Genomic DNA, 12,810 nt, shown 5'->3' on the forward strand with positions numbered 1-12,810 from the left:
TCGTTTTCATTGCTTTAGTAAATTTTTATTAATTTAAAAAGCTGAAAAATTGCATTAATAATTAATAAAATAAAAATACATTATTGATGAAATTGAAAAGATTAAAAATAAAATTGACTTGAAATTAAGATAAATGTCTAATAAATTGGAAGTAAAGCAATGCTCTAATCGGTCTTCTCTTTTTTAGCTCTCTTCCAATTTTTGTCTGCTTCCTCCTCATCATCCATCTTTTTCACCAATAGGGATCCCTTAGATGATTTGCATATAATTTTTGTAGAAATAGTTTCTCCTTTAGCCATTACACCATGCTTCTTTTCAACCCATACCTTCTTTCCTGTAGAGTTAGCTTTCCTTTTCTCTTTGCCTTTTGCAACACTCTTTGTCTTAGGTATAATATGAGTCTTTAATTCAACTCTTGCACCTAGGAGATCTTTAGGAGGAATTTTCCTATCTCCTAAGATATCTTTAACACTAGTTTTGTACATGTTTTGAACTTTGTTCTTGTCCTTTTGAGATCTATCAAGTAGCCACTATTTCACATCTCTAGACAAAGGAGGAGGGACCTTATGGGTAACAACTTCCCACAAAGGTCTAACACACCAATAGTTGTCAAACTTCTCTACATCTTGAGAAAAAGGAAATTCGCAAGGACGACGAAGATCCCCGGAAGGAATGGTTTGAGCCAGGCCATATTGTCTCCTTACTCCACAAGGATAGTAGAAAGTCAACTTGGACAAGCTGGGAAGACGACAAGAGGGTTGAGTATTGACGCCAATCATCTTCTCAATTTTCCACCAAGGAACAACCCATTTAATGGAGAAGTCGCGAGTTTCAAAGACTCTACTCCACTCCCAACGGCCCATCATTATGGAAAAACGTTTCTTTCTTCTTACAAAATAATTTGGTGTATACATTTCAATGTTGTCAGGAGGGCTAATTAATTTAAGCCTTTCCATTAGCCAAATATGCAAAAATTCAATGCAAATAATTAGTATTACTATACACAATTAAATATTTTTGATTTCTGTAATTAAAAATATTGATTTTCTACCTGTAATAAAATTGGAGAACCTCGAATAGGTGCTTTAGGGTCCTTCTTAAATTCATCCAAACTAAGCACAGTTTCTCCAACAATTAATGACATTGGATTTCTCCTTGAATCAACTTGCTCCATAACAGATACCAAAATTGCTTGACCCTCATGAATGTTTCCGCTAGTAAGGAGATATTGGCTAAACATGCAAAAGAGGAAATCCCTCCTCTTATAAACGTGAAAAGACTCAGATCGTGGTCTATCAAAATAAAAACAAGCTAATGCTTTCAAATTGATCACCTTCCCATGCACTATATCCTTTAAATCCTTATCCCTAAGGTTGAGGAAACGCTCAAAATCTTTATAATAATATTCACTCACCTTAGGAATCACCGCAAGATCTAAAGAAGGAAAGCCAAGAATAGCACCAAATTCTTCCGGTAAAGGGAAAATTTCATCATAACCTAGTCTAAAGCAATGGGTATTTGAATCCCAATATTCTAAGGCGGTGTGAATAAAGTCTATATCGAGATCTACCCCCTTGATACCATATAAACCCCCCAAGTGGAAAAATTCAAGCTCTTTCTTCTCCTTAGCAGTCAAAGATTGGCACCACTCATGAGTAAAATCAATAAAAGTCTTAGCCACGACTACTTGGTTGAAAATTAACAAGCTAAGTTTTTTTTTTTAATTTTTTTAATCTGCTAGAATTATGTTGAAAATGGCAGATTTGGGGGCTATTTATAAATAGGGATCGGGAAAATAAAATTATCGCGCCGCGATAAGGCTATCGCGACGCGATAGGCGTATCGCGACGCGATAGGCGTATCGCGCCGCGATAGATCTTTCGTGCCGCGATAGCCTGCTCTTGCCTGCGTCAGTGTCACGCGTTATGCTGGCCGCGTTTTTTTATCATTGACTCGATTTGTACTTTGACTTTACAGTTTTTGATCCTTTCAAAACCTTATTCAGTTCTATTTTGGCAACTTTCCTACAAATACATTGATTATTCTTAAGTTTAATTAATTAAGCTTATTTTTAATCAAATTTCATTTTATTTTTCATTTTTTCTTTTAGGGGAGAAATTTAGATACCCTCCATTAATAATAAAAATGACGGAAATTTTTGTGCAAAAAATCCGTCACAATTTTTTCACACACTCACATGCACATACAAAATAAAAAATAAAATGCAAAAAATTAGAATAGACATAAATAATAAAAGTATGTATGTACAATATGTCTAAACATAAGTGTCATAGCAAAGTCCTATACATGTCGAATAAAAAATGAACACAAGTGCAACTATGATCCCGTGGGACGAATCCCGAATGTGTTGTAAAATCGCAAAGTTCGGGGAGTCACCTCCTTCCCAGCATCAACCTCTCCAGTCAGAGGAAAAGAAAGAGTAGGGTATGTCTAACCGGGCTCACCCTACTGGGGCTCCTGATAAGGCGGTCTCTGCGAAGACGAGCCAACCTCGTACGTCCCATCAGCTGTGAAAGGAATCGGCACCGAAGTATCTTGTCCAGGGGGGTGCCTAACCTCCCCCTCAGTAGAGGAACCAGAACCCTCTATGACGACAGTACGGTTCGACCCCTCTCGTCCGCCCAGATCCTTGGCCGAGGTGCGGCGACGTCTCGATCCAGAGCCAGACCTCTGTCTCTTACTCTCAGGTCTCATGCGAGTATGCGTCGGAGGGACATGCTGAAATAGAAAAGTAAACCAAGTTAAATACACAGGAAAAACTAAAATAATCAAATTCTAGTAAAGAGACATACCTCTGCCACATCGCCGCCACGACGACAAGACACCTGGTGGCTCAACCTCACAAGCTGGTAACGAAAGGCATCCATAGCCCTCGCCATCCTTGTCACCACCTTGTGAGTAAACTGCAAAAGAAAAAGAGGTTAAAAGCAATCAATAGAATGCATATAATAAAGAATTAGAGTTGAATCCACGTCCCTTTGGCATGTTGGAGGTTGGTTAATCCCTCCCCGGTTAGTTTTCTATAGACCACGGTAATGTGGTCTTGAGAGGGTTCAATGGGTTTATCCGATTTAAGCTCAAACAATTTTCCAAATTCTTTTAAAGTTAAACGCACATCATTGTTTAGAAATCGGAATTGAACATGAGTAATCAAGCATTAGTTTTAATAACATTGAAACTAGAAACAAATTCCAAAGTCAAATAATCATAGGTGTCATAATGCATTTGAAAAAAATCCACTCATTCCAATACCCTTGAATAATTTTTCTACCGGTTTATCAAGCCCTAATCTAGACAAAGTGGGGTGGTGAACAAAACGTGTAGAGATTACCTGCCTCTCAATGAGGTTAAGCATCCTAGTGCGTTGCTCGGTCGAGGTGATGACTACTTCGTTCCATCCCAGAATTTGAAGTTCCGGGTCAAACATCGGTTGTTGTTGTCGCCTCGAACCCTCACCCCTTTGTTGTCTTGATCTTTTGGAAGCCATTTTATGTGAATGGTAGGATTTTTGAAGCTTTCTCTCTCTAAGGGTTTTAAGAAATCTTGAGAGAAAGTGGTAGAAATTTAGTGGGGAATGTAGAGGAAGGTGTAAGGATGAAGAATATGTGAAAATTTTGGAGTTTTGATGGATGAATTTGAGGAGATCTTGAAAGGAAAGTGAGTTTGAAGGTGTAAAAATGGAGGTTTTAGAGAGAAGGTGTGAATGAAGAAGAAGAAATAAGGAGGAAAAAGAAAAAAAGGGAGGAGAAAAGGAAATAAAGGCCCGGCCAAAATAGGCGTGCCCGATCGGAATCAACATTATGTAGATTATCTAATTTCTGACAAATAGATGTTAACTGAGCTTGCAAAAAGGATACGGAATCAACATTATGTTTTCCTTTATTAGCAAACCCTCTCGGATTCCCGTATCGGGAATTGTGTATTGCCATATCTTCTATAACCTGTCCTGCATCGCCCACATTTAGATTCATCTCTCCCACTGGTTGCAGAATCTAGAACTGATCTAGATGAATTTCCAAGTCCATTGTAAAAAGCTTGGATCAATTGCCATTGTGCCAGATTATGGTGGGGGCATTCTCTCTGTAGATCCTTGAACCTCTCCCAAGCCTCATGTAAAGTTTCATCGGCCTCTTGGGCGAAGTTCTAAATAACACCCTTAGTACATTTGTTCTCTATGTAGGGTAATATTTATCATAAAAATTCAAGGCAAGAGTTTCCCAGTCAGTAATACCAAGTGAAGTTCTATTCAAACCATTAAACCATAATTTAGCTTTTCCACATAATGAAAAGGGAAAAAGAATCTCCCTGATTTGGTCTTGCATGACCCCGGCTTGTCTAATGGTGTTGCAATATTGGCAGAAATCTGCAATGTGAAGATTAGGGTCTTCACCCTTAGCTCCACTAAATTGCTTCCTCTCTATCATGGTGATAAATTGGGGTTTGATTTCAAATTGCACTCCATCAAGGGCCGGAGTGGGAGTAAGGTGTGGAAAATCTGTGAGCTTTAGTTGCGAGTAATCACTGAGCTTCTTTGGTGTTGCCATTTCTGATTCTGGATCTGAAGGAATTTCTAAGTCACTAGAATCAATTGGAGGGTCTCTTCGATTATTGTCTTCCTCAGAACCCGCCAAGATTTGTCTATAAAGATTCTTTTGCCTATGAAACGAGCGCTCGATCTCTGGATCGAATGGAATGTAACCTGATCTGGAACACCTGGGCATAAACAAAGAACTAAAAGACAAATATGAGAACTGCCTCAAAGAACTAACGTTCTCTGAGACAAGAGGGGATAATCTAGACTACAAAAATAATCAGAAAATAAAAATAAATCCGTCTCCCCAGCAACGGCGCCAAAATTTGACAGGCTCAAGTCGTATTCACCCAATAAAAAATAAAACCTAAATCCACTAACTATGTAGATAGGGAAGAAGGGTCGAACCACAAGGAAACAAGTCAATTTATTCCTAATTAATTAAAAGCAATCTAAATTATCAAGTAACCAAATTATTATTAAAAGGGTAATTAAACTACTAAAAGTAGGAGTATGTAGGAATAAAAGTAAGAGGTAAATCAATGAAAGAAAAGCCTAGGGCATAGGTTCACCAATAAACAATATTCCAGGGTAAAACATAACAATCAATCATCAATGCATCAATTAAACAGATCATAAAGGGCTTTCTCTACGTATTACAACCACAGAGTTAATTTACCGGTATTAAATCTCATCTCTCGAATCTCGACTTAACCATTTATAAATTAGTCCGCCTATTGAAACTAAGCCTAAACATCAATTCTCATCTCTCGAATCTCGAATCAATATTGCTAAACTCATACAATTAAATCTGGCCAAACCTAATTGCATAGCATTAAATCAATCAATAGGAAAATAATTAAGCATTGACAATCAACGATCATAAATTACCCCTTCATATTATTTATTGGATCCCCATAAACCCTAGAAATAAAACTACTCACTCATAATTAAATCTAAACTAAATAAAACAATTAAATAAGCCATAAGAGAATAAAGAAATAAAATTGCTGAAATTAATAGAGAAGAAATCGTTACCAAAATCAATGGAACTACAAAGTTGAGCAAGAACAAAGTTGAGAGAATTTTAGAGAGAGAAAAATAATCTAAGTAGAGAGAGAAAGACTAAAAAAGGGAAAAAAAGTATTTCGTACCAAAATCGTACTTAAACAACTTTAAAAACAATCCTAATTAAAAACTAAGAATTCGATAAATCTGAACCCTTAAAAACACCCGCCCGATAGGGCCTGCCTTTTTCTTCGCAACTCTCTTGAGTAGCCCCGCCCGATCGGGCTAATGCTTACCCGATCGGGCACGCCTTTCCCGATGCCTCTGACTACGCGCACGCCCGATCGGGCGTAAGCTTGCCCGTTCGGGCCTGGTCTCTTCCTCGAGGCTTGGACTTTGATTGGGCTTGATTCTTCAGCCCAATCCGGATTTCCTCTTCAGGTCTTGAATACTTGGTCCAAATGCCCTAGTATCACTCACCGAGCCCTTAATCACCGGCTCTAACCGGTCCTGGGCGTGAAAGATGGTCGTGTCCTCCTAAAGTCCGTAGTTGCTCCAAAAACACCCAAAAAACGCTCCAAAGATGCAATTTCCTATAAAACTCAAGCAAAACTACAAAAACACTAGAAAACACCAATTAGTAATAAAAGTGGCTCTAAAGAGCAAAAAACACTACTAATTATGACTAAGGGACGGGGGTAAAATACTATATATATTGGACACATCAGCCGCCTCCTGTAGAATTAAACTCTAATGGTTAAGGTTGACAACGGCTACTAAAAGATAGATAAATCAAAGAAGTAAAGCATACCTCCTCCTCCTCCAAAACACAAGGCGGTGGGGCCAATCGCGGCAGGAGCTTCCTAGCATAATATTAGGAAGATGGCTACGTCTTTTCCAACCATCACCAACCGTAGATCTCTCTATATGAGTCCGAATTGCCTCCTGATCCATCATTTATGGTGGAGGACGTCGCGGAACTACAAAGAACTCCATTGAGTGCTGAATCGCGACTCTCTCACCCAAGTACACCACAGCGTCGCACGTCCCCTGGAAATAACGACGCTGAGATGAATACACGATAGCTCGCGCTAGAGCGTCCAAATTAGCCCATGGACGGAGTAGCTGCTTAGGCCCCTCTAAAAGAGATAGCCATGAATCAGAATCTCATGGAACAAGACAAAACATAAATGACAGTAACAATGCATACTGAGAGAGGTGCCTCTTGAACAAGTCTAGCAGCGGTCAGGCTAGGATAACAGTCTCCCCAACTAGCAGCAAATGGGAGCCCTCGTGGCAAAGGCTTGTCTGGCGATAAAGATGGAAGATACTCGTAGAACCACACTTATAACAACGGGGAAGGGTCAGCGAAAGCTAACGTGTTTCAAGAGAAATCTTTTGAAAACAGAAAAATACCTCTACAATCCTCAGAAGCTAGAAAGTGTGACCTCCTCTCCATAATCACGATGGTGCCACGCGAGTCGCAATCCCAGCAAGAAGTCAGCATAGGCCAAGCTGGTCCAGTCAAAAGTCCTGACCGCTTGTAGGTCGCGGAGGGCAAGCAAATAATAGAGTAGCACTCGGCTACCCTTGCCAGGAGAAAAGGACCTTAACAGCAGAATAAGAAAAAAAATGCCCACCCGCTACTCAGGGGTGGTCGCATCATCTCGAAAAGCCTTTACAAGCAGTGCATGGTGAATAGAACGGCCGCTCATCTGCACTGACCGCGAATCGGCACGAGCCCGAACAGCAATGGGACCCAGCAGCTCGTCCACCTCTAGTGGCAAAAGGGTGATATCCTTACCCAAAAGAACCACAGTCGACTGGAACTCATGTCCAGTAATTATAGAGAAGTCGAGGGGGGTGACAATCATCTTAACCTACGGAAAATGGAACGTGTTAGTGGTATCCCAAAAGAATTCCACCAAACCACGTATAATGAAGCGACTCGACCGTAGGGAGTAGAGGGCTCGAGTGGCCTGCAGCAGAGGAGTCAAGCCACATGACTCCCACAACGCGCGCAGCTCCGAATTGTTGATGAAATAAGTATCGTATAGATGACCGATGGTATCGTTGCCCTAACCATGGCAACGAGCCCATTCCTCGGGGAACTCCCCAAGGCTAGTGGAAGTCTCCTCGCCTGCGTCGACAGGCTCATCCTCTAGGTGAACCCCACGAGAACGAGTCATGCTAATCATGTTCAAGAACATAAAAACGGTAAATTCATGGCTCTATAATATCTAAGGTTCGCCTAGCCGCATGATACTATGTTCTTTAAAAAATAGAGTACGTAGTACTAAAATAGAGCATGTTCTTGATTCGACAATAATAAGCAATTTTGAGCAGTCAAACAATTTCTTGCAATATTATGGCAAGTATTGTGACAAATTAGGCATGAAAAGCAAACAAAAACACGAAGAACAATCCACATCATGCTCACGAGCTCAAGGTGTTCGTTAATGGCAATTTGCTCGTTTCTTCACCACATTGAGCCAAACAAGTTTCAAAATATTCCGAAGGCAATATACAAACATAAACAAGTGGTTTTTTGGCAAGAAATTCGACAAAAAAAGCAAAACAAGCAAGATTGATTTCAAAATTTTCGAAAATTCGCGAATAAAAAAACAAACCAAATTCGTCAAAAATAAAGTGAGTTTGGGAAAACTTACATAGATCGGCAAACTAGAAATCACAAGCTTTGATTTGCAAAAAACTTGAGCGAATTTCGTTGAGAAATGAAGGAGAACGAGCAAAATGGAGAAAATGAGGTGCAGCGGCGAAATGGTGAAGAAAGGGGTTTAAATCCTAAAACCCGACTCTATCGCAACGTGATAGGCCTAGCGCGCCGCGAAGGTATTTAATAGTGAGCGATGGTCTCCTTTCCTCAGCAACGCGACTCCTTAGGCTCCATGTTGGTTTATATGGACCTTATAAGCAAATTGGGTTCCATGGTATGCCAGTTAGCCCCTATAAGAAAGTTGACATGATTAGTAGTTGGTTTGATTATAATCATAGTAAGTGATCGACCTGATAATGATCGTCTCACTTAGCTCAAGCGCCTAGCATTGGCTCATTACGAGCGCCAAGATATTGGCTCATCGCGAGCACCAAGATATTGGTTCATAACAAAATACAGCAAAGCAACAGCACAACAGACATTCAAGCGCGAAGCACAGGCAAAGCATAGGCAAACTGAGGATCGTTGCAAGAAGAATGATCTTTGACAACGTTCCCTAAGATGTGGAAGGTTTTCACAACAATTGAAGATGATTACAAGCAGAGTAACCTTCGACAATGTTCCCTAGCTTGTAGAGAATTGTTTAGAAAACGCGAGATGGCTGCAAGCGTAGTTATTTCCGGCTATGTTCCCTAGCTTGTGGAAGATGGTCACAAAACAGCAGGTGATTGCTACAAGCGGAGTAATCTTCGATGGTGTTCCCTAGCTTGTGGAGGACTATCACAGCGGAAATGAAGATAGTTACAAGGGGAACGGTCTTCAGCGATATTCCCCTGGCTTGAGGAAGGTCGTCACAAATGCAGCAACAAACAAATCGGTTACTCTAGAGACGTGTACTCCACGGTGCAAGATACACGTTTCTTAACTCTCTTATCTGTTTAAACTAACGCTAGCTTGCAGGTATCAGCGTTACAAGAATGATTTAGGATCATAGAATGTTCTGAATCATTCTCCGTCCCTATCGCTACTTTGGCTTTTGTTTTCGAAACTTGCATTTCTCAAAACTCAGTCAAAGTTGGGGCTTTTGCAGATGCCTGATTTTGTCTCCCCAAAACCAAACCCAGTGATGAGTAACTTTCATGTCATTTGATTATCGAATGAGGTGAAATGTGAAAGAGTCTCGTGATGCGTCTGTTTTTAATAAAAATACTTCTTTCTGTTTTTGAAAATATTTCTTTTTGTACCTTATTTATGAAGAATGTCAAGTCCAATTTAGTTTGGTCGATGATATGGGTCCAATATTAGTGTAGTTGGATAAGACATAAAAAGATCTTTCCAACGATATATTATAAGCCCAATTCCGATGAATAATAAGAAAATTATGGCCAAAATACTAAATTGGGCCCTATATGGCCCAATGATCAAGTGGAGGGCCCATTAATTATCATTCCTAAGGTTATTAGGAATTACTTTAATTTTTTAGATTAATCTAGAAGGTTATTTTAAATTCTAATAGAATTAGGATTAATAATTATATTTTTTAATATTATAAGGAATTAAATTCGGAATAAAACAAGTGTTTTAAAAAGATAAAACTAATTTTAATTAAGATAGTTATGGAATCTAATTACCTAATTATATAGGGAAAAGGACTCCGTACAAGATTTTTATCCTGGTCCAGCCATCGCGATGCGGAGAGTCTATCGATCGCGATAGGGTCTGTCGCGTCGCGATAGGGTCTGTCGCGTCGCGATAGCCTTATCGCGTCGCGATAGGGTCTGTTTTACTTCGAGTCAAATTCTGACTCTTTTCGAAGCGTTTCAGATGTTTTCTCTATAAATAGGGGCATAATTTCCCCGTTTTTAATCATCAACAATCATCTAATTCTGTTCTTTTTTCTTTCTTTGAGCTAGAAGCTTGTTCTTTCTCCCTCTTACTAAACCTTCCCTTTTCAAATACAATACCGCATTCACGAGTCTTGGACTCCCCTAACCAAGCTCGAAGTTGCCTTCGCCTTAGACATGAAAGGTTGATAATTTCTGAGGGTTTGGTTCCAAATCTCTATTTCAATTATTTAAACTAATTGTTTGATTTAATATTTTCCTTGAAATTACTAACGTGTGTATTGTTTTGATAGAAAGAGATACGAGGCAACAAAGTAAGTTGTTTTATTTCTATATTTTTATAGAAAGCATGTTTATATTATTTTAATTCCTAGTGTTATTATTTGTTGCTTTCTATTGTCAATGTGTCATGCCTAGGTTGCTTTTTATTTCTTCTATCATGTTAGTATCATGTTAGGATTAAAGCTTTGATATTTATTGTTTAGTGACATGCTAGGATTTGTTATTAATCTTGTTAGTATCATGCCTATGATCTTACTAATAATATTACTATGCTTTATTGAGATTTTTTATGGTGATCTGTTGTATTAATATTTATGTGTCTCTTGATATATATTATTGTTATTGCTTGGTCACGCCCTCTCTTGCAGGTTTAAAGGGAATTTTACTTGAAATCACGCTTAATAAGATAATTAATAATTTTGTTTAGGCTAATGTGATTTTAATTCAAGTGATCGCCAATAATAGTTTTGTTTGTGCATTAATATTCAACCAACATAGATTAAACAGGTTTAGGATTAATATATTGGTTGTATGTTAGTCAGAAAGCGCACATGAATATGAGAAGAATAAAGTAGAGGCCTATTTTTAGGGTAGGTTCAATCTCTTTTAGGTTGGATTTGTACCTTCATCCCCGAATATCCAGTCATGGTTCCGGACCACTATGGAGTTAGCGATCTCATGGATCGTGAACGGGTGTAACCTTCACCCTGTAAACGGTTTACAAGTTCCTAAAACTTGTTGGTGACTCTTTTGCTTTAGCTTCCTTCCCTTAGGACGCCACCATGCTTAAGTGTATGGTCATAGTGGGCTCAAATGTGGGATGCTTGAAATATTCCCTACAGTCACCTACTGTTGTAATGTCGCAAGCTGATTTTTTTTAATTTTATTTTTAGATTTGGCTCATGGAGCGCTTACGAGTTGTTGATCAACCACAAAGTCTTAAGGCTATTGGAGTGAGATCGTTCCCTGGTCATCGTATTCTTCATAAGCATAAGAATAAAGAAAAATGGACAATCTTTTTCTGTCAAGGGGTTCCTGATGAGTGCCATTAATGGAACTCATTTGATGAGTAAATAGGTTGTTTTTACCTTCTTTTCATAGCTTTCTTTCATAATAAATACTTAGATTTATGCGTTTTTCCTTTATTTCCCTTATTTTGTGTTTTTATTGTTTTCTAGTTTTTTCTCCTTTATTTCTCCTCCTTTTGTGGTTGTAGGTGTACGAGGTTTGGGTCTTTATATTAGTGGCCTACTAAGTTGGAAGATGCATTTGGAGTAAGCTTATAGCATTGGGAAAGCTCAAGATGCAAGAAAGTAGAAAATGCTCCATGTTCTAACTCTTGTGCTCTCAAGTCGCGCTCTCATGAAATCACAATGTTAAACCCACTGTCAAGTCCATTTGAATCTGCCATGCTTAGTGACTATCATGAAGATATTGTGTGCACACACGAAGACCCATTTGCGAGCGCACGAGGCTACGAAGAAGTCGAAGAAACCTAGAAGTGCGCAGGCGCGCTGCCCACATGTGCGAGCGTGCAACCCCGTTGCGCGGGTGCGCAGCTCCGTGCGAGGGCACACCACCTCGGGATCCGGTTTTGCTCGGTTTCCTTTTCGCGCTTATTATAAATGCTTTTTCAATCCGATTTCTGGGAGAGTTTTTAGACATTATTTTCATCATAATTTTTGCTTAGTTGAGAGTTTCTCTTTATAGTTTTAGAGGTTGTTTAGGATTAGATTTAGTGAGAGAAAGTGAGAGATTTCAATGGTGATTTGAGAGATTGAAGATTCAAGGTGACAATTGTATTGAAGATCTCCATAATCAATCAATGAGGATTTCTAACTCTATCTCATTTTATTGCTTTTTTTAATTTCATGTTTGTTTGATTTTATTTTGATGTTTGATTCTTGATTAGTGTAATTGTTCTTCATATTTTGTTGATTCTTGATTTCTTTAGTTGCTTGTTGGTTAGATGATGATCCTTGAGTAGTTGTTTAGCTAGGGCTTGGGTGAAACTTATATGATTGATTGATTGTGATTAATTTGGGAATTTTGTTGATTGTTTGTTGAGATTAAAGTGGTTAATGTAAGTTTGCATGTGTGTAGTTTGATTAGGCCTTGAGAATTATGCTAGATTGCATTGTGATTTGTAATGATACGACCCATTGATTTAGGAATTGCAATTGTTGATCGGTTTGGATTGTGATTCTCTTAATTTGTTATTCGTAGAGACCACTAGTTTAACGATTAGGAGATAACTCTTTGATTCCAATTGATAGCTCGTATCATTAGTCTTCAATATCATTGATTTGCATGTTTTTCTCTAGTTATTGCAATTGTTATGATTATTTGTTGATTCCCTAGTGTTTTATTTGTTTGCTTCTTTGTTTTAGTAGTTGTTTGGTGTTACCTTTTCACCCTTAACTTCGACCTAGCTTAGGCGCACAATT

The 12,810-nt window shown here is 38.7% G+C and overlaps 1 non-coding gene across 1 annotated transcript; it reads left to right on the forward strand.

The window, feature by feature from the left end:
• Window positions 1–4,078: 4,078 nt before the first annotated feature.
• On the forward strand, window positions 4,079–4,184 carry LOC145573491 (small nucleolar RNA R71). The gene has a single exon (XR_014097499.1). It is a non-coding gene; the product is annotated as a small nucleolar RNA R71 (small nucleolar RNA).
• The last annotated feature ends 8,626 nt before the right edge of the window (window positions 4,185–12,810 follow it).

The sequence above is a fragment of the Chenopodium album genome, chromosome 12 (genome assembly GCF_948465745.1).
Source record: "Chenopodium album chromosome 12, dcCheAlbu1.1, whole genome shotgun sequence".
Lineage (NCBI taxonomy): Eukaryota > Viridiplantae > Streptophyta > Magnoliopsida > Caryophyllales > Amaranthaceae > Chenopodium > Chenopodium album.